Source organism: Hylobates moloch, unplaced genomic scaffold (genome assembly GCF_009828535.3).
Source record: "Hylobates moloch isolate HMO894 unplaced genomic scaffold, HMol_V3 SCAFFOLD_15, whole genome shotgun sequence".
NCBI lineage: Eukaryota > Metazoa > Chordata > Mammalia > Primates > Hylobatidae > Hylobates > Hylobates moloch.
The window spans coordinates 14,953,473-14,976,503 of record NW_026652290.1 but is presented as its reverse complement, the minus strand read 5'-3'; the positions used below and the strand labels follow the sequence as shown (position 1 = coordinate 14,976,503).

General features: G+C 36.3%; 1 long non-coding RNA gene across 1 annotated transcript in view; it reads right to left on the bottom strand.

Moving 5' to 3' along the window:
- Positions 1–13,917, bottom strand: part of LOC131381350 (uncharacterized) — a 320,268-nt gene extending 306,351 nt beyond the window's left edge. The window contains exon 1 of the long non-coding RNA XR_009210028.1: positions 13,853–13,917. This is a non-coding gene — a long non-coding RNA (uncharacterized LOC131381350). The remainder of the gene's footprint in view (positions 1–13,852) is intronic.
- Between the last annotated feature and the right edge of the window lie 9,114 nt (positions 13,918–23,031).

Here is a 23,031-nt window from a genome sequence, read left to right as displayed (position 1 = left end):
CCTTTGAACAGCTCTATTCTCTCTGGAGCTTCAGTCACTTTAATCCTCATTATTTCTTCTGTCCTCTAATTCCTTTAGAAATACAACTTTTGTAATTTATTCAGCTATTCTTATTGTTTCAGTAGAAGCCCTGGCCTACTTAGAAGCAGAAGTGAAGTTTTTTAATCTGATAAAGGTTATTTTCAAAATTCTACAAGTATACATCATGCTAATGCTACAGTTTCAAAAACTTACATCCTGAGATCAAAAACTAGAGTAGGATGTCATTTATCACATCTCTTCAGTATTATATTGAAGGACTTTGAAAGTGGGTAGAGAATACTGAGGAAGAAGAGAGTTGGAAGATTCATCCTTCAGGATAGCAAGACATGTTAAGACTTAATACATTGTTGTATTACCAGAAGGAAAGAAAAAATAAACCAATGGAATAGATCAGAAAATCCAGAAACAGATGCATATGTATAGAATTAACTTATTTACAGCAAGATATCATACTAGGGAAGGAGCAGTAAGGGAAATGTGGTCTTTTCAATATATCGCACCAGATCACTTATATATTTATGTTCTATATTTATGTAGATTAATGAACATGAAAATGTTTCCACCTTACAGTTTAGAAATGTTAAAAAAAATTCTATAATATAAATAAATTATGATTCTGGAGTTGTACAAGTGTTTCTTAAATAGAAGAAGGAAAGCACTAACCATAAAAGAGAGAATTGTGAGATTAGACTTTTAAAATTAAGTTCTTCTCTTAACTAAAACTCAATATTAAAAGTAAACATGGAAGCCACAGGTTGAGAGAATATATATCTCATATACATATTCATATGTATATGAGATACATATACATATGAATATATACATATACATATACTCCATCTCAAAAGAAAAAAAAAAGAAAAGAAAATTAGAAAGTAATATAAGGACACACACAAAAAAATTTCTAACCTCTTTTTATAAGTTCTAGTAATATGGAAAAAGTAATATCAAATACTTTGTTTCATTTAACAATTTATACTTTTAGAGTATATTTGATAATAGCAGAGGATAATTTTTATTAAAAATAAAGGACGGCCACGGTGGCTCACGCCTGTAATCCAGCACTTTGGGAGGCCAAGGCAGGCGTATCACAAGGTGAGGAAATCGAGACCGTCATAGCTAACACGGTGAAACCCCATCTATACTAAAAATACAAAAGATTAGCTGGGCGTGGTGGCAGGCGCCTGTAGTCCCAGCTACTCGGGAGGCTGAGGCAGGAGAATGGCGTGAACCCAGGAGATGGAGCTTGCAGTGAGCTGAGATCACGCCACTGCACTCCAGCCTGGGCAACAGAGCGAGACTCTGTCTCAAAAATAAATAAATAAATAAATAAATAAATAAATAAATAAATAAATAAAAATAAATAAATAAATAAATAAATAAATAAATAAATAAATAAATAACCTGTACAGATTACTACAATAAATGAGACTTCTTCCAAAAAACCGATTATGAAAAACAACTTCCTTTTATTGGAAAACAAGTATTTTGAACAGATTATATAACCTGAAAATGATTCTATCAGGACATGAGCAGTCTCCTGCATTATATTTCTGCTTTAGAATTTTATATTAAAATCCTTCTAAAAATTTAGCTATATTTCAAACTGCAGTACAATCCACCTTCCATACCCAAAGCTTCCACATTCATGGATTCAACCAACCATGGATCAAAATTAGCAAAAAAATAAAAATAAACAACAGCCGGGTGTGGTGGCTCACGCCTGTAATCCCAGCACTTTGGGATGCCAAGGTGGGTGGACAGGAGGTCAAGAAATGGAGACCATCCTGGCTAACACGGTGAAACCCCATCTCTACTGAAAACACAAAAAATTAGCTGGGCGTGGTGGCAGACGCCTGTAATCCCAGCTACTCGGGAGGCTGAGGCACGAGAATCGCTTGAACCCGGGAGGCAGAGGTTGCAGTGAGCTGAATCGCATCACCACACTCGAGCCTGGGTGACAGAGCAAGACTACATCTCAAAGAAATAATAATAATAAAATAAAATAGAAAAATAAAAATAAAATTAAAAAACAACAATAATTAAAAATAAAAATAAAAAATCAATACAGCATAACAACTATTTACAGATTAGGCACTATAGGTAATCTAGACATAATTTAATTTAAAGTATACAGGAGAATGTGCATAGGTTATATGCAAATATTATGTCACTTTATATGAGACTTAAGCAATCTTCAATTTTGGCATCCACAGGGGTTCCTGGAACCAGTCCCTCGGGGATGCCAAGGAAAAACCATACTTTATGCCTAGGCTACCAAATAAATGCTTACACACACATACACACACACATACACACACATTGTAATGTGGAGATGTGTGTGTGTGTGTGTGTATTTTTCTCACAAAAAGAGCTATGAAAAACCAGATTCTTAAACTGAAGTCTATAATCTTGAAACATAAAAAATATAATTTATAAAATTATGGTAATTATTGGATTAGATGCATTACATAGGAAGTAGAAAATGACATTTTTCAACAGAAGCATTTTCTCTTCTTCTTCAGTGAGGGGAGTTAACACAGTGTTGGGAGACACGCCATCAATATCTCCTGCTTCTTTGTGTTTTTGGGCCATGGGCGTTCTCAGGATTGTACTTGCAGTGAACAACCTTGAGAGATGAGGCACTATCTCGCCACACCTCACACCTCCAAAGTGCAGCCTTGCTTACTGCTTGCTTTAACAGTACAGCAGTGTTTTGTAGTTTTCCCTGTAATGACCTTTCACCTCCTTGGATAGCTGTATTCCTAGGTATTTTGTTATTTTTGTGACTAATGTAAATGGGATTGTGTCATTGATTTGACTCTCAGCTTAAACATTATTGATGTATAGAAATGCTACTGATTTTTTTAACACTGATTTTGTATCCTGAAACTTTAGAAGGCATTTATCAGTTCTAAGAGCCTTTTGGCAGAGTCTTTCGGGTTTTCTGTTCCCAGCAGAGAGATAGTTCAACTTCTCTTTCTACTTGGATGACTTTTATTTCTTTCTCTTGCCTGATTGCTCTGGCTAGGACCTCCAGTACCATATGCTCATGTAACGAACGTGCACCAGTATCCACTGAATCTAAAATACAAGTTGAAATTATTTTTTTAAAATATAGGTTTTCAAGATCCCTATATTACTGTAGCTTACATTCCAGCAAGAGTGGCACAAGATAAACATGAAAAATAACTACACAAACCTAAGCAAACATTAATTTCCAAATAGTGATATGTTTTATAAAAACAACAGAGTGTAATTCAATAGAAACAAAGCAAAACCATATTGAAGCAGTGGATTATTTATTTACTTTCCATTTGGGCATGGAAGGGAAAAGTAAGGTCAAGAAAACATGGCTTGGTCCCAGCATGGTGGCTTACACCTATAATACCAGCACTTTGGGAGGCCAAGGCAGGCAGATCACATGAGGCCAGGAGTTCAAGATCAACCTGGTCTATATGGTGAAACCCTGTCTCTACTAAAAATACAAAATTAGCCAGGTGTGGTGGTGCACATCTGTAATCCCAGCTACCGTGGTTAGGGGAGATTGAAACCATAGATTAGGTCACAGTGGAAAGCTGTTCTAATTAGAGACTGAATGAGGAGAAAGAATGAGTCATAGTTTTCTAGACAGGGGTGCAGTGAGCATAAAAGTCCTAAGTGGTAGAATGAGATTCATGGGTTGGAAGAAAAAAAAAACACAGACCTTAGTGGCTTGAGCCATAATAGCAAAGCATAATGTTGGAACAGAAGACAGAGATTAGGACACATAGAACCGGATGGATGATGAAGGCACTGAATTTAATTCTAAATGTAAAGGAAGGCCATTGGAAGACCAAGCAAGGTGTTTAACAAGATTTGATTTTACGTTTCACAGAAGATAACTAGTCAGTCTCTGAATGTACTTTTTTTTTGTCTTCTCTTCTACCTTTCATCCACATAGGGAAGGTTTGACAAGGTAAAAATGAATGAATACATCTTTTTAAATTCAGTTAATTCAGAATCACTCCTTTTCAAGATGTCAACAAAATAAAATAATTCAAGAAATAAGTCAACAGAAAGGCCAAGAGAAACTGTTGTAAGTTAGTAAAACTTTGTTTTTTATTCCACTTCCTGCCAAAAAAGCAGGAGTTCTGAGCGTGATCATGTTATGTCTTAGCTAAATGGAACATGAACAACCGAAAAATAATTAAGTCAAAAAGCATCCACCATTTCTTTTTTGTAAAAAAAAAAAAAACAAAACAATGAAAACTGTTCATCAAATATAACCTTATTGCTCTGAAAAACAAATGAGAGTATTACAATATAATCAATGTAAAATGACTACCCCTATTTTTTCCTTTTCAAAAAGGAAAGACATATCTATAGGATTTTCAGTTATTTGAAAAAAATGATAAATTATCTAATTGTCACTCTTATTGAGGCAGAAATAATTTTGGCTTAATATTACAACTAGAATTCCTTACCATACTTACCCTGATGTGATTCACATGCATTGTGTATCTGTATCAAAATATGGCATGCACCCCATAAAAATTTAAAAGAAAACTAGAAATCTTGGCTTTGATTTAATAAAATGCTTCTTGACATTAGTGCAAAACAAAATAGAATAACATCATAATAAAGTTGGAAGGACAAAATAACTGGGTTATAGACTCATTATGGGATACGTCCATGAATGAAATTAATACCCATTTTTTTCCTAGGAGGTTTAGATTTACAATTTGAAAGAAACAGGTTGTGCTTTGTGGCCTCTGGCATTCCATAATTCAAAGTTTGAAAAGAAGCATGACTTTATGGCAGGTAAGAAAGTAACAGGCCATTTTGGTAGGGAAGTGATGGCAAATTTACCTTTCCCTTGGGGAGCACTATTACGCTTATAAACACCTACCCACTAACAGACAAGATCCAGTTAAACTTGTTAAGATCCAGTTAAACCAGTGTGGGAGCATAATTGTTTAAGGGTCCTATTTTATCTGAAAATTTATACTCTTACTCTTCAGTTCCCATCCTAAAGTAAGCCCAGCCATAGTTCTTGGCGCACAGAGTTACTGTGGGGGTGCGAACAATTTAACTCAATAACGCTCAATAACGTCCGTCCTTTTGTTGTTTTCTTTTTTTAACCTGGACTTTAATGTCTAAATAACATAAAGATTCTGAGTTTAGAATAATTATGATTAGTCATTTAATGCTTTAAAAGTGTTGCTTGATTGAATCTCCATTATCAAAATTTAGTGTTCCAAGACTAGTATAGTAATTTCACACAGTGCATCATTTTGTGTTAATCTTTTTCTGGCAGGCAGCCTGTAAGATGATCCCCAGTGATCTCTGCCTTCTGGTATCTGTGCCTTGTTTAATCACTTCACCTCGCTGTACCTGGTAACTCATTTCTAATGAATAGAATACTACAAAAGTGATGGGATGTCATGTCCAAGTGTAGGTTATAAAATGACTGTGGCTTCTGTCTTGTCACTTCCTCTCATTTGCTGCTTCTTAAGACCCTCTAGCTGAGGAAGCCATCTGTCATGTTCTGTGCTCTGTGTGGTGGCCCATGGGAGTGAGCTTGCAAGTTGATCCTTCTCTGGTCAAGCATTGAGATGACTGCGCCTTGGCTGGCAATCTCATTGCAACTTTATGAGAGACTCGGAGCTAGAGATGCCCAACAAAGTCATATCTACAGAAGCTGTGAAATAATAAATAACTGTTATTTCAGGCCACTGAAACTGGAAGTAATTTGGTACACAGTAAAACAAATGCAGTCTTTTAAAATATTGTTGTTAAAGCACTTTCATTAAGAATTTGTTATATAAATAACAATTAATAAGTGCCCATGTATTCATGGATTCCTAAAATTCCATGAAATTTGCCCATTCATTCTTACCCCTTTTGCTGTATTTACTTTCATTATCCATGGGTTTATTTTGTACTGTAATATTTATTTGGGAGTACAATTTGATGGTACAATTAAATCCCCTACTTTTTGACAACATTCTGCTTTTAATAAATGTTCAATACATTTATTAAATGTATTGTAAAAGTACCTTGTAAAACAAGGTACTCCTCACATGCTTTCTGAATCTGAATATGGTTACTTAAAATAAATAACAACATACCAACAAATTATGTTATCTACTACCAGCATAAATGTAAATTAAAAAAAGAAAAGCAACTCTATTTCCTAATGCCTCTTGTTTATCCAGTCACTGCTCAAAAATTCAGAAATAATAATATAATAATTTTGCTCTTGCTTAATAACTTGGAGAAACACTAATGCCCACTCAATTGCAATCAAGTAACAGAAACTTGAACTTGGGAATGGCCATCAAGCCTTCTTGTTTATTATTGTCTCTACTTTCCATTTTTGGATGATGGATTGGTTCAAGAAATGCATATTTTGTGATAAGAGCCAGACTTCTCCCTGGGTTGTGTTCCTTTCTGACTACTGATTTCAAATACAGTTCTGTGCTATATTAAACCCAATGAACAAACTTATTTTTGTAAAGCTTGTAAGGCTAAACTTGCTCTTAACGTGTTGCTAACACAACAGGTTCAAGCACACTGTTTTACATACATTTTATCTAATAATTACATGTGAAAATAATATTTAGTATCAATAAGATATTGACAGTGACAGGAAGCAGCCAAATGCCTAGGTAGATAGGGGTGGGTACCCAGTGAAACCCCACCTCCAAGCTGAAGACAGTTTAAAGCCTGAAAGCCAAAATACAAGTTAAATCTTCAGACTGGATTGAGAACTTGTCTTCCTGCTTGGCATGCTTTCCCCTGATTGATGCCCACCCTTCACCTATTTTACATATACCTTCCCTTTCCTAATTGGTTTTCTACATTGTTGTGCCCACCTTTGAGTGATGCTTTTTACTTTAACCTTTTTTGCATACTCACAAACCAATCAGCACGCACTCCCCATCCCGTGCCTATAGAGACCCTGGACTCAGTCAGTAGGGGAGAAGACGACCTGAGTTCAGGGAAGAGACAACCTGACTTCAGGGAAGATGACCTGCCCTTCCCATCCCCTCTCCAGCTCCTCTCTCCACTGAGGGCTGCTTTCATTGCTCAACAAAATTCTCCACCTTCACCATCCTTCAACCGTCTGTGTGACCTCATTCTTCTTGGACATCAGACAAGAGCTTGGGACCCACCGAGTGCAGGTACCCAGAAAGGCTGTCACACCAGCCTTTTGCCCTTGCCAACAGAGGGGAGCTGCCCCACACAATGAAGCAAGGGGCCAATTAAGCTGCTAACACACTGCCATCTGCAAACAGTGGAACTAAAGAACACTGTAACACCCCTTCTGGGGCTTCAGGGTTGCAGGCACCCTCAGCTGGGTTCCACCACATTCCCCTTGAGGTGACACACCTGGGCTGGCCACAGGCTCTGCATGGAGCTCGTTTCTGTGTAGGTGCTGGAGTGGCCTGCTGAATTCCATACCAGCTCACTCACGTGCTCCCTCCTGCAAGGGGTTGAGTTCCGGGGGCTGAGTAGAGAGGGCACCCCTGCAGTGAGTCTGGCAAAGGGCCCAAGAAAAATCCTGCATCAATGTTACTATATATTTTTCTAAAAGTCAAAGGCTATAGGAAAGCCAAGTAAGCCTTCTAGGATTAATCATCAGGAAAATCAAGTCACCTAAACTTTTACATTTAAATTATCTCCACCACACTCCCCTCTACGTAATGGCCAATGATGAACTGTGAATTGTTTTTTTTTTTTTTTTTTTTTTGAGACAGAGTCTCACACTGTCACCCAAGCTGGAGTGCAGTGGTGCAATCTCAGCTCACTGCAAGCTCCGCCTCCCGGGTTCACGCCATTCTCCTGCCTCAGCCTCACAAGTAGCTGGGAGTGAATTTTTAAGATTATATACATCAGTGTTTCTTCTAGAAAAAAAAGTTTCAAGTTTCAAGGCTTCCAACTGCTCTTCCCTCCAAAACTCTAATTAAATAGATCACAAATAGACAAAAAAGAAAAGTTTATGAAGGTGAAAATGATAGGGCTGGCTTATAAGTTTATATTTTAAATTCTTGATATGGGAATATATATTTATAGCCAAATTTTTCTCCAACTGTCTTTGATTTCCATTTGCAAGTCACAGTAAAAGTAATATGAAAATAATTTCCAAAACATTTTATTTGCTTTTGGCATGAGATTAAAACACAGAGATCAAACTTTCCCGAAACAAAATTTGATCCTGATAATAAATACCTAAAATATAATTTATATGTAAAACAAAATTTATTCAATAACCTTGCGATAAAATACAAGAACCTACTTTAATCACTTTTAGCTGAATACACAGGTTCATCTCTAAGAGTGCAGGGTGAAGAGGAGATGAGGATATAAGTGTCAAATCAGAAGTTTTGAGATCTAAAAGTAGATAGTTAAAGAAGGTTACATGATCCCTTGTGCAGATTTCAATCTGCATTAAATATGTTAAATGTAAAAAAAAGGGCAGTTGTTTTGGTTTCAAGTGGCAGACAGGATATATGCTACACATTTCAAAATAAGAAAGGAGATATTTGTGATAACTGTCTGTATCACTAAGATCCACTAAAGAAGTTTGGAGAAAGAAACCACAGCACAAGATGAACTCAGGAAGGCAAAGATGCTGAGAGAAGACAGGAGGAATGAGGCCCAGGACCAGTAAAAGAATATAAAGCTGTTAAAGAGTTTGGGGTAAGTGTTAAGCATTGTCACTGCCTTGGAGAAGGTGGGTGTAGGGAGATTCCCACCTAATGGGAGCTAGTGCTCTCAGTAGAGGGACACAGCCCACACAGGGAACAAAGAAAAGAGAGAGAGAGAGAAGAAATCAATGGCCATTTTCTCACTCACCTCTTGCTCCCTGTACTCTCAACAGAGCTTCCCATTGTGAAACCAACTGGAACCCAAAGAGCAAGGGATGTTGTAGACCTTAGGGGTCAGCTGGGTGACGCCCAGAGGGGAATCAAAAAAAGTAGAAGATCTAGAGGGAAAAAGAAAATAAATCCAGCAAAGTGACCTGACTTGAAGCACTGATAGGAGAAGCATCGATCCCAGTGAGATGCCTAGCAGAGTGTGTGGTAGAAAGTAAAGGCTCAATTACTGATACTCATAATAGTATTAGTCATCATTATTCTTTTGTGAAAAAAGAGATTAAAAAAAGGAAAAAGAAAAAATAAGAGGAGGAGGAAGGAGGGACTTTTCAAATTCACTGTGTTGCATATTTTTGACTAAGTGTTGGTAAAATCATGAGGCCACAAAATGCATTTAAATCTGTTCAGTCCTTTTATGTACTGAATATTAATTAACTTAATGACTTTCTTAATATCATGAAAGGGAGTTTCTTTTTCTCTAATGCTGCAAAGAACAGTTTGTTATCTTGACTGTTTTTGACTCATTGCCACCTATAGCATTTTGAAATGAGAAGAAAAATCTTTTTATGTGAACTAAGGTATCTATTTTTAAATAACCGCCATTTTAAATGGATTTCATTAGGATGAGTCCTACATATAAGTTTTCTTAAATAACTTTTAATGACAAATAGTTTTTGCTTCTATAATTCAAATAGAAATAAACACTTTAAAGTGTCACAATTTTTGAACAATTAAATGGATGTTTCAGTATGCATAAACAAGAATAATCAATACATTTCTTATGTGAACAATATAGCTCAGAATTATAGTTCATAATAATCATATTATGTAAACTTGGAAACAAGAAACAAAATACGTGCCAGAAAAGCACAGGATTAAAATCCTACACTTCTGAAATATATTTGATTTCAGAACCAGAAATTTTACATGTGGGAAAAATATTTGAGAAACTTTTGTGTCTTAATACTTTTCACACCTCAACACCTTATGTTGACAAAATGAATATTATACAGTGTTACAAAAGTTATCCAAAATGAAATAATTGGCATATGAAAATTAGGAAATAATTGCAATCCCTAATGTTTCTGTTATTTCCTTCATATAAAGGCTGCATGTTAAATTTTTCAAGACCTACTATCTTACTAAAGTTTTGTTAGAATGGAAAAAACGTTCTATTGGCACTTGCTAAATTCATCCAAAAATTCATTTGAGCAGTAATATCTCAAGACATACACTTATCTGCTTCTGATAGTTGGTGAACATGCAGAGTTGGACTTGGCTCTGGAGATTAACACCTGTGTATCTACCAATTTAATCAGTGGTTTCTTGTGTTGATCATTAGAGTACTGGCAACAAGACTCATCCTTATATCAATGTTTATTTAGAATGGCATCATGGCAATGCTGAATTCTCACCATAACTAGTTGGGAGAGAGAGAGAAAAAGGAACCAGGGGCAAGGGAGAGAGGGAGGAAAAGATTTAGAAAGGACATCTAAATGTAATAAGGTTTATTGGCTCTTCTCTTTGGTTGGTTTTTGGTACTGTGTTTTCCTCTGAATCTTAAATGACACTCATGACCAATCTGTTTTCTGAACAATTTTTAAACTGAATCAGTGTTTATGAAAACAAATGGAGTGCTTTGATTTGAAAAACTTCCTTGTATGGCTGATTGTGTTATAACACCCAGGCATTAATCTGTGCTGGGGCCTCTAATGGTACCAATAGTTAATCTTATATGTGTTGGTATCCTTGCTCTTGTTCTTCCAGACTTAATATTCTTTTATTACAGTCAATAGAAGGAAGAGAAAGAATTCTCAGTATAGATGCATATTAAAGAATTTACTGACTGTATTCCTGGAATATAGTTCTGATACTGACTCTGTAACTTCCTCTCAAATTGTGCTTTTCCTATGTCTTCTATCCCAAAATACATAGATGTTCAAACACATTTTGTTGTTGCTGGTGAGGTGATTGTATTGGATGGCAGTAAAGAATAATTTTGACATTAGGGAAAAATATTTCTGTGTATTGTGAGATGACTCTTTAAGTACAGTTCTTGATAGCTCTTTATATACACCAGCTCAGAGGCATCCTTACAAGCCCAAGTCTGGAAACTCAAGATGATGGTTGTGTTAGTCAGTTTTTGCATTGCTATAAATAAATACCTGAGACCGAAAAATTTATAAAGAAAAAAGTTTTAATTGGGTCATAATTCTGCAGGGTGTACAGGAAGTATAGTGGCCTCTGCTTCTGGGGCAGTCTCAGGAAGCTTCCAATCATGGTGGAAGGCAAAGGGAAACAGGCGTATCTTACATGGCTGGAACAGGAGGAACAGAGAGAAGGGGACCACACACTTTTAAGCAACCAGATCTCATGAGAACTCTATTACGAAAACAGCACCAAAAGGATGGTGCTAAACCATTCATGAACAATCCACCCCCATGATCCAATCACCTATTATTAGGCCCCAGCTCCAACACTGAGGATTACAACTGAACATGATATTTGGGTGGGGACACAGATCCAAACCATATCAATGGTCAGTGTGAAATATTTGTCCATTGTATTAGTCTGTCCTCACACTGCTAATAAAGACATACTCAAGACTGGATAACTTACAAAGAAAAGAGGTTTAATTGACTCACAGTTCCACATGGCTGGGGAGGCCTCACAAGCATGGCAGAAGAGCAAGAGACATCTTATATGGCGGCACACAAGAGAGAGAGTGTGTGCAGGGGAACTCCTCTTTATAAAACCATCAGATCTCATGAGACTTATTTACTATCACAACAAGAGCATGGGAAAGACCCGCTCCCATAATTCAATTACCTCCCACTGGAACTCTCCCATGACAGTGGAAATTGTGGGAATTACAATTCAAGATGAGATTTGGGTGGGGACACAGCCAAACCATAGTATCCATTCATCCCTCTTTAGGCTCATGATTGTATTTGGAGGTACACTGTCTATTCTAGATGAGCAGAAGCACATTCAATATGTTACCTAATTGCTACATGGATTAATTGATTGGTTGATTGATTGTTTCTTTCTTTTTTCAAAAAGCAATTAGGCTCTTTGGAAATTTAAAGTTAAGCTAGAAATAAAACCTTCCTTGTTAAATCTTACAGTCTCATGGGAGAAAGAACATATCAATAAATATATAGCTAGCACATACCTATTATGAATCTTAGAAAAAAGACAGATACTAAATTAATAAATGTAAATAAATAATGACAATATACATGCTAAAATGAAAGTATGTATATGCTAATGGGAGTGATATAGATAGGAGTGAGAAGTGGATGCTTTGATGGGGGAAGAGAAAAGCTCAGAATTTAACAAAAAAGTTCTAAACTAATCTATGGAGGATACAACATTTGCTGGTTGCTAAATTGGGGTAGCTTTTTCAACAGAAGGCATAACATATGCAAGCATGGAAGGTTCATGATGTGTCTGAAGAACTGCAAACAGGCTAGTATGTCTTTTATCCGGAGGACATAATAGAGAGTGGCTGTAGACATGATTCAAGAGGCACTCAAGTACCGAATGATGGAGAGACTTGTTCGTTATCTTATTTGAGCTTTAGCAAAAGAATATGTGTAACTATGAAAGGTATCAAAGGAAAACAGTGGCATTTTCAGCTTTGAATTTAGAACGATCACTCTAAGAGAATGTGGACCAATGATATGTTAGATAGATCTTCTTTCTCTTTACCATTTTTGGAGTCAAAAGAATAAAGTACAAGGCTATGTTGGCTGAAAAAACCCTGTCAACAGGCTCATATAAGTACTCTCATTTTATACATGGGAAAACTGAGACTTACCAAGTCCGCATATGTTTATGTCATAAACAGGAGAATCAGGTGTCTCTGATTCCAAAGTCTGAATATGTTTTTTACTAAACCACAGTGCTTCCCTAACGTGACCGTTTCGTCCTTAGAATCACCCTCCCTCTTTGAACTTTCTTATGGTGTTTATTTTGTTCTACCTTGAATTACTTAAAACTGATGCCTTCTTTTAAGCTGCATATTTTGAGAGAAAGGGCTATGCACTGCCCATCTTTTAAAATTATTGGTGTTTTAGCACATTTTCTTACACTAATAGGTGCTTGACACAACTATTAAATAAATATACGAATAAATTAAAGTAAATATAAATGTCATCAAACATGAGCTGAGCAATTCGGCCCTCTCTCATTTGTGTTAGTAAAAATGTCATTAGGTAGAAAGGGATAGGGTTAAAAACCTTATATTGTTTAAAGGATCACTAATAAAAGCTTTCTTGCTTTCAGGCCACAGATTCCTCACATGGTATGAGCACTTCAGTGGTCAAAGTGTCAGGGTGTTAGAGAATCCATCCTCCATTTAAATTCATTTAATTCTTTATCAGTTTCTTAAATTCAAGATAACAAAGCAATTTTCTTTCTTCAAATTTATCACGGAGGTAATTACTGTCAGGTGTCTTGAAGAGATAATGTGGATGAGTATCACAACTGATTATTCAAATTCTGGAAAGACACTCTTAGTAGTAACTTCACATTCCATTTAGTATAAGAAAATGCAAGACAATTTATAACCTTTCTTACATAAGTCAATTAACCAAAAAATATTATTCTTTATTTTTATAACATAATACCATATGTACTTTGGAAGATAATGATTCACAAGAGATGTATTTATTCATTTATTCCTTTAGCATATGCTTATTGGGTGCCTATTCTGTGGTAAGCTCTGCTAAGTGAACAGAACTATACTTACTCGTTGCCTTAATCAAGCTTATATTATGGGAGAAGTTCAGTGTAGTGCAGGAAGAGGTGTGGATAAAATGGTAAGAAATATTAAAAACTTCAAAAATATAATAAGCACAAATCAACAGGCCACAGGGCCCTAAATGAGAGAGTCCTTGGCTGGTTAGCAAGAAAGTGATTTGAAAGATTAGCCAACTCACCTGTACCTCAGCAAGAGTCGTTGGAGCACTTTGAAAATGAACAGCATACCATTGTTATGGGCGGGTCTTTGTTCTTAGAGCTCCCAAGATGGGGCAGGCGGCTCCCAAGATGGCAGCAAGCCTTTTGTTCTCCGACCTGGGGGTCTTGGCCTCATGGATTCCAAGGAATGGAACGTTGGGCCATGCGGTGAGTGTGATAGCTCTATTAGAAGCCGTGGGTCATGGAAGAGAACCGTGGAACCCAGCGACTTGTGTTCAGCTCGATTAGGACGAACCTGGGCACTTAGCCGCACAGGAACAATGGCCAGACTCTAGCCCGAAGGGGAGCGGCAATGGGCACTTCACTGGATCAGGAGCACAGCGGACACCCTGCCGGATCCAGAGGGGTGGAAGTCAACAGTGGGTCTCGGATGGCAGCAAACAGCAGTGGTGAACAGCGAGCAAAAGCTCAGCTCAAGCCATAACAAACACGGACCAGAAGACTGTGCAGTTGAAAGATTTAATAGAGTGAAAACAGAGCTCCCCTACAAGGGAGGGGATCCAAAGAGGGTTGCCACTCCCTGCTGGAATGCCTGAGTTTATATCCCAATCATTGCCCCTCTCCCTGTGCTGTCAGGTGGTATATGATTTGACTATTTCTTTACCTCCTGCTTTTAGTCTAATTTGTATTTTAGTGAGCCCTCTTTACTACCTGATTGGTCCGGTGTGAGCTGAGTTACAAGCCCCGTGTTTAAAGGTAGGTGTGGTCACATTTCCCAGCTAAGGTTAAGAATTCTTAGTGAGCCTAGGAAATCCAGCTAGTCCTGTCTCTCACCGTGGAAACTGACCATTGAAGAGGGTGGAGTATAGCAGGCTCCAAAACCCAGTGAAATGAATCAAAGGTAGTAAAAGATAGGAAGGAAGAAGGAACACCAACACACCGGCAGAAAAGTGAGCAACTAATCTTGTAAAAAAGAAGGGTTGAAAAAAGAAAAAAAAAAGGCTGGTACTTTTTATAATAGCTTTAAAAACTCCAGCAACAGTCCAGAAAAGAGAAAAATATTAAAATGTTTATTTAGAGTTTTAGTTCTGGGGAAGGAGAATACATGAGGGATGGAAAGGGGTTGTATATTAGTTCGTTTTCACGCTGCTTATAACGACATACCCGAGACTGGGAAGAAAAAGAGGTTTAATTGGACTCACAGTTTCACATGGCTGAGGAGGCCTCAGAATCATGGCAAGAAGCAAAAAACACTTCTTACATGGTGACAGCAAGAGAAAATGAGGAAGATGCAAAAGTGGAAACCCCTGATAAAACCGTCAGATCTCACGGGAATTATTCACCACCACGAGAACAGTATGGGAGAAACCGCCCCCATGAATCAAATTATCTCCCACCGGGTCCCTCCCACAACATGTGGGAATTATGGGAGTACAATTTAAGATGAGATTTGGGTGGGGACACAGCCAAACCATATTAGCCAGATAGGCACCATGTGGAAAACCAAGAAGAATCATCAGAGTAGACCCACCTATTTCTGTAACAAGACCGCCCCAGAGGTTGGCTGTGCTGCCAGGGGAGAATAAACCCGTGGTAGAAGTGGACGGAATGCACTCTTCACTGCTTGGAATGGGCACTGGCACAGGATGTTCAGACCCCAGAAGAAAGACAAGAATAAATATCCATGAGCAAAAACTGAAAGTGGTTTCTGAGGCTCTCTGGCTACACCCACCACTATTTCCTCAGAGAACAGAATGGAGGTAAGAAATCAACTCCCAAGATGCTAGCAAAGTGCAAGATGCAAGTCCAGAGTGGGAAAGACCAACTAAAGTTTGGGTGTACCAGGGCAGAAACAAGGATGTTCAGCAAAGAGAATCTTGTTCAATGTCAACAACTATATAAAAAGGAAAGTTCTGATACACATGCAAACATCATTACACACACATGAATAAATAAACACAAGACCTAAACACATACACATAAAAATTCTGTTTAAAAATGACCAAAATCTTGAAGAAAATGTAACCCCTCTTACATGGTAGAGAAATAGTTTCCCTATGAATACTTTAAATGATTAAAAAAACTTAATGAAAATTCAATAAAACACATTCCAAAACACTAGACTATTTTAAAAATTATTTCATAAACCATAAAATATTTGAAAAGACCAACAATTATTAAAATATAATAAATACATTAATTACATGTAGAAACCAGAATAAAATAGCCAAAACCTTCATTAATGTCATGATGTTGAAAACTGAGATAACGGCAATAAAGAAAAAAGTTATTCTCACAACTACAGAAATGATAGCTTCAGAAGATAAAAACAGTATGGTCTAAGAATCCTTGGCATCCTTAATATAAAGTATCCAAAAAATGTGGCAGAACTATTCTGAATATAATACAGGCAATTGTTTCTGGAACCAAGGAGAAACTGAATTCACACATTTTCTTCTGTGTTAGAAAAAGAAAAAACATAAAATAATTGGCACTAAAGCATATTCTGGTTAAGTTTTTGAACATCAATGATAAAGAAAGACTAGTTTAAGTATCAGTAAAAATAGAGCAAGTCACCCACGAGGGATAAATATCTTGCTAGCTTTGGACTCCCCTGCAACTTTCAGTGCCAGAGAAATTAGATTACTGTCTATAAAATTCAGAAGAGAACCAAATCTGACTAAGAATATATTCTAACCAAGCAAAATGTTATCCAGTAAAGAAGGCAAAATGAAATATTAGCTCTTCCAAATTTAATATATATTTAAAATATATAAACTCTTGATGTTTATATCCCGCCAACCAAGAGATCAAGACAAAGAAGTTAAAAGCAGAGAATAAATGATAAAAATGCTGATGGTAAGCACTAATTTCATTTGAATATAGAAGATTAAACAACTGCATCATTTTAGCTCAAGAATAAAGTGCAAAATGATAAACTATGATGAATTAAAAGTAATTACAGCAATTAGAATGGGAGAGAAAGGGGAGAGGTGGAAGTAGCTGCATATTACCTATTTTCTTCTAGAATAAAATCAATTGGTAATACTTAAAACATAGATAGATAGATAGATAGATAGATGATAGATAGATAGATAGATAGATATGAAGCTATAATGATTTAGATATTGCAGTAGGCAGAATTCTAAGAGAGCCTCTAATATACCCCCCTGTAATGTTAATGTATAATATCCTGTATAACTCCTTTTTTTGAGTTGGATATGTTGAGATGTCACTCCTGTGATTAGAAGATGTTATGTGGAAAATGTGAAGAAGTTTTGAAGATGTAATCTCTTTTCTCCTTTAAATTGTTTGTATCTGAATTTGTGTCTTCTTCACACTACTAACAATAAAATTATATTCATTACTGTAATTGTTAGTAGTGGTTATGGTGATTAAGTTTGAGCCAAAGTCAGTAGCTTTTTAGAATTCTTATGCTTTCTGTGTATTTTCACAACCAAGCAACAAATACACTGAAAGAAGTGTAAAATAGACATTAGAAAATTAGGATGTCCTTTAGTATTCATTGACCCGGAGACGAATAGGTGAGCACGAGGATCTTAGGGCCTCCCGGAAGTGATGTCACTGAGATTCCAATTTTGACTTCCTAAGTATTTTTAGTTAGGAGAATCTAGAGGAATAGCCTCAACTTCGCTGCTGGTAGAAAAAAGAAGAAAAAATGATGCCAAGGTACTTAATGAAGGTCTCACAAGGAGGGAGGGATTCAGAGCTGGTTCTCCAAGATCTACACAAAGGTCGAAGCATAGGTGGCTGGTGTCTGCATAGTATATGGCTGTGTTTGAAAGCCATACATAGTACATGGCTGGTCTCTGCACAGGTTGTAGCTCCTCTGAATCCCTCCCTCCTGGTTGGGAAAATGCTTAGAAAAAAAGGATGGCCATTGGAGCATGAACCAAAAGATCTCTCATTTTGGGACACTGTGAGACCATCAGTGCTGTTTACTGCTCCTTCCAGAGTATAGATCCTCAAGGGCAGCCCTGAGTGTATCAACTGAAGCAAAGGCACTAATAAACAGGTTGGATTTTGCAGATATCTGTCTTTTGGCTTTCACTCCACATTTAGAATTAGAAACGATTGTTTTTAGACAGAAAAACCATCGGCGTTGCTGGACATATGATGTGATAGAGAGAAAAAGAGATAAATAGGGAGGGAAAGAAATAGAGATAGATAGATAGATAGATAGATAGATAGATAGATAGATAGATAGATAGATAAAGATGCATGCATACATATACACACTATTGTTCAATTCTTGTAACCATAAGGGGAACTTCAAGAAGGAAAGTCTATACTTTCTGCCAAACAGGGACTTCAATTAGTAATTAATAAAACGATGTAACAATATATGTGGCAGCATTTATATCTTAAACTTGTGAACAATTTCCTATTGGTTACCTAAAAAAATTCTGGAATGACTTGTCACTCTGTTTAACTCAAATCTATACTATCTCCACTCAGAAATTCAGAAGCAGTGCATTATCCTTTTTTTCTATATTTCTACAACTTCTTTTTACTTTAAAATTTCCCATAAAGAATTGTATTTTCTAGCGTCTTTGTAAGGCCCTCCCAGCTAACTTCCCAGTCTCCTAGCCAATCTTTGCTGATATTTTAAGCTTTAGCAACACAGAACTTCTTACATTTCTCTGAAAGCATGTTCCTTACCTAGTGCAATTTCTTGTGCTGTCCTCCGTGTTCTTGCCTTCCCTTGACATGAGGCTGGACAGCTCCAGGTACAGTCTACTACGATGCACTCAATATTCACTTTAGGTTCAAAGGGTTTCCTGAATTGATTGATTCCTCATACCTGGGCTAGATTTAGTGTCTTTTTTTCTAATTGTTCCCAGGTGCAGTCTCCATCATTGCATGGGGTCATATTTTATGTGTATTTGCATGTTTTTGTGTACTGAAAATAGTGTCTTACACATAAATACTTTCTTAACATTGACTGAATCAGTAAATGAATGAAGGGATTCATGGCTTTATCTTTTCTGCATAAACTATTCAACTTCCTTTATACTTTTCACATAGAAAACTTATTAGGCAACTGGAAATATGCAATTCAAATTATTGCCTACGCTACCTTTTTGGTAGGATTTTTCATATGTAATTATGCTTGCTTTAAATTGCTTTACTTTGAATTGAAAGAAAATTCAAAACAAATAAGTTTATGTTTGAACAACTCTCTCTGTTTATTTAACTATTGAAACACTTGGAATGAAACCACATAGCTCATGTATTTGTTTGTTAAAAATATGCACTTTCAAATTCTCATCCATATTTTACTTTGAGTAATTCTATTTGACCAGGAAACTCAGTATATTATTTTTCAAACTCAAGAATTCATGTAGTGCATTCTCACAGGAGGAGTCACTATTTTGATAAATACATTGTCACATAATTGAAGTCAGCTGCACTTTGGTGATAATGGTAGTTATTAACTTCTCTAAAAATGCCAGAAACATTGTGAGAAAGCAAATGTGCATGGGTCATAATTTTATTTTATTTTGTCGTCATTATAAGCTAATGATGGGAAAGAACCAAACTACTATGTACTGGATCAATGTGCAAGAAAAATGTGCATGTTTCCAAGACTTAGCAAATATAATCTTTAGAACTGCTTCTATAATCATTTTGAAATATTAGACAAATCACTACAGCTCTCTGGCAAAAGTAACCATAGGAATCAGTTTTTTTCCAGAGTTTTAGCTTCAAATATACCTAGTACTACCTTGGCAAATCTAATTTTTACTAAGAAAACAAAGTTAAAGCAAACTGCAATCAGGTTTAGGATACCTTTAATTTTGAAGGAAAAGTAAATCATAATCATCTACCTAGACTGTAGCCAATAAGATTACGTATAATGAGAGTGACCGATAAATACTATACAACACTGAAGAAAGAGTTAAGCCTCATTAAGTGAGATTAGTGTGGGCCAAGGAAGGAGACTAGGAAGCAAGAGGTGGTAATAAAGAGGACATAATTCTTCATTCTCAAAAATGGTTAAGAATTATAATTTATAATTATATGTAAGATGTAAATTCTCACTATGAGAATACATTATCACTAGTGAGCTGCCCATTAAGTTCCCATTTAATATTGATTAAATTGAATTGGAAATCATTCTAGTATGCCAGATAGTTGCAGGATACTATTTCACAGCAAAGTTCTGAAATCAAGAAGTTAAATGTGTTTGTGAAATCTGTCTAAGAAAAATATATTATCTTATGTATCCTAAATCTAGGAAACCACTGGCATAGCGCTAAAAGTAAACTAGATTTGTTTTATGAAGTTAGATTTTTGCAGGTCTGAACTGAAAAAAAAAAAAAATTCTTCATGAAGTCAAACTCTTTGAGATTTGCCTAAGCAAAAAAATGGTATCACATCTGACTTAAAATAGATGCCAGACACAGAGGTCTAAATATCTTCCTTCCTATTCACTGCCATGTACTCATACCTGCCAATTTCTTTTTTAATTTGTCTATTGAATATAAAATGTGTGGTGTAAGGGAAAAATGAGACATTGGGAACATCATAGCTCACAGAGTTCTTGTATTTGCCAGCTATCATGCTCTGAATTAGACTGTTTTGTTCAAATTAATTTTATAATATTTGTCGTAGATTATCCTACTAGCAATGCATTATTTTGACCTAGAAGACCATACTCAGCACATGATAGATTGCATAAAACATTTGGGGTTAAAAAATTATTTGGAAGATGGTATTATTCTTTGCATTTTCTTTCGGAGACAGATACATGTCTATATAGTTGAAAAAGATACATGCTATAAATAGTGCATAGATTATAATTTCCAGAGTGACAGGACCCATTAGATATTTCAAAGGTCAAGGAGACTTCTGATTGAGAATACAGATTGAATAAAAGCAATAAAAATTCTGAGGAATTTATGCATATTTAATTTTCCCCAAGAGAAGAGCTTTAATATGGAAAAAATAAGAGATGTCTTCCTTTCCAAGCAATTGGGTAGGACATTAAAAGGGATACATCTTCAGTTTTTTTCAAAATATGGGAAAAATTGCCATTAGCATTCTCTTCTGAGACATGGATGACAATAGATGGGTTTTTAATAACAGCTCAGCCTTCCAAATAAATGCACATGTCTATCTGAAATGGTGTGAAATCTTTGGACACATTTGTTATCAGCACTAAGGTCTACCATTATAATTTCAGAAAACATTGTTTTTCCCATTATGTCAAATACCAGAATTTAAATAGTTTATTATCAGGAATGAATTTGAAAAGAATGGAAAAATGCTGTTTTCCTTTTACTCATGTAAATTCAACCTGAAATGTTAGCTGTGTAAATTATTAGCCAAAAAGGGCACATGTGGTTTAACTCCAAGCCATGGGATAGGAATGGTAGTGCTTCAAAAACTAATCTACAAGTTAAAATAATACCGAAGTGCAGATGAAAAATTCAGAAAGCACACACTCATTTTAAATGGGAAAAATTAGTCTGGCCAATATGAAATGGATAGTTCCTGTGTTTCATATAAGAATTATCAGGCTGGGTGCAGTGGTTCACGCTTGTAATCCCAGCACTTTGGGAGGCCGAGGCGGGTGTATCACCTGAAGTCAGGAGTTTGAGACCAGCCTGGCCATTACGGTGAAACCCTGTCTCTACTAAAAATACAAAAATTAGCCAGGTATAGTGGCGGGCACCTATGATTCCAGCTACTCACAAGGCTAAGGCCAGAGAATCGCTTGAACCCAGGAGATGGAGGTTACAGTGAGTCAAGATCATGCCACTGCACTCCAGCCTGGGCAAAAGGGCAAGACTCCATCTCAAAAAAATAATAATAATAATAATTATCTAGATAATGTTACATAGTAAAATCTTATAATTTGATGGTTTAATCAAGTGTCCCTATTTTATCATGAACTAAATGTCCTACTTGTTATCTGTTACATAAAATTATGCCATTTAAAAGGCCATTTCCCAGAAGTTTTATATTTAATCAAGGAGCATACATTTAATTGTGTGCATGGAGAGGTCCCAGAAAAAAATAGTCCTACTGAAAATGAAACTCTGCTGTAAAGTTATTTTTCCACAGGCTGAATCTACAATATATTTTTGCTCACTCCTATTTGAATTGAGAGTGTCTATTTGAACATGGAGTGGGGACAGCTAAAACAAGCAATGGTGGAACAAGTTAATCCACTCTATAGTATTCAGCCTTATCAACAGGGCTTAAGGACAGCTTCTGATAGCATTATGGTGTCTTTGATTTATGGTGTTTACTGCAGAGGCTGGGTTGCTGCTCTGGAAAAAAATATTTCTTCTATAAAGTGTTAACTAATAATATATATCAACTCCCTCTTGTGTACCATTTACTGTTTTATACCAGTTAAGTAGACAAAGTGCTTTAATGTAGAACAATCAAAGATTTCTGAAAATATCTGTGTGGGACTGAACTGATCAATTTCATTGGGTTGGTTTGTTTCTCAGACTGTTTATACAGCTTCTTACTAGAACATAGATGAAAATGATGGGCTTAACAGTGGATAAATTAAGTAGAAAACACAGATACTTTTTCGCTTTCTTCCCATTCCATTTTCAGCTCTTTACCTGTTCTTTAATGAACTAGATCTCCACAGTAAGATATGCATAGTTTTAAAATTCTTCTTCTGACTCAAGAACATGGGTGTATTTCCTGGTGGAAAGGGAGTCGAAATGAAAGAACTCAATTATTGTCATCCTTTGATAGGGCTCACATTAGCATACACACACTCCCAGATGTAGAATAACTATTCCAACATAAAAAGTAACTTATTTATATTTAAAGATACTTTATAAGTCTTTATCATTGAGTATTTTTTTTCTAACACATAAAACACATCTCCATATGATTTAGGTTAGCTGAAGACAGTTCAAAAGTATGTTAATCAGATGATTTTTTTTTTTTTTTTTGAGACGGAATCTCACTGTGTTGCCCAGGCTGGAGTGAAGTGGCACTCTCTCGGCTCACTTCAGACTCTGCCTCCTGGGTTCAAGTGATTCTGCTGCCTCAGCCTCCAGGGTAGCTGGGATTACAGGCACGGGCCACCATGACCAGCTAATTTTTGTATATTTAGTACAGACAGGGTTTCACCATTTTGGCCAGGCTGGTCTCGAACTCCTGACTTCAGGTGATCCACCCACCTCAGCCTCCCAAGGTG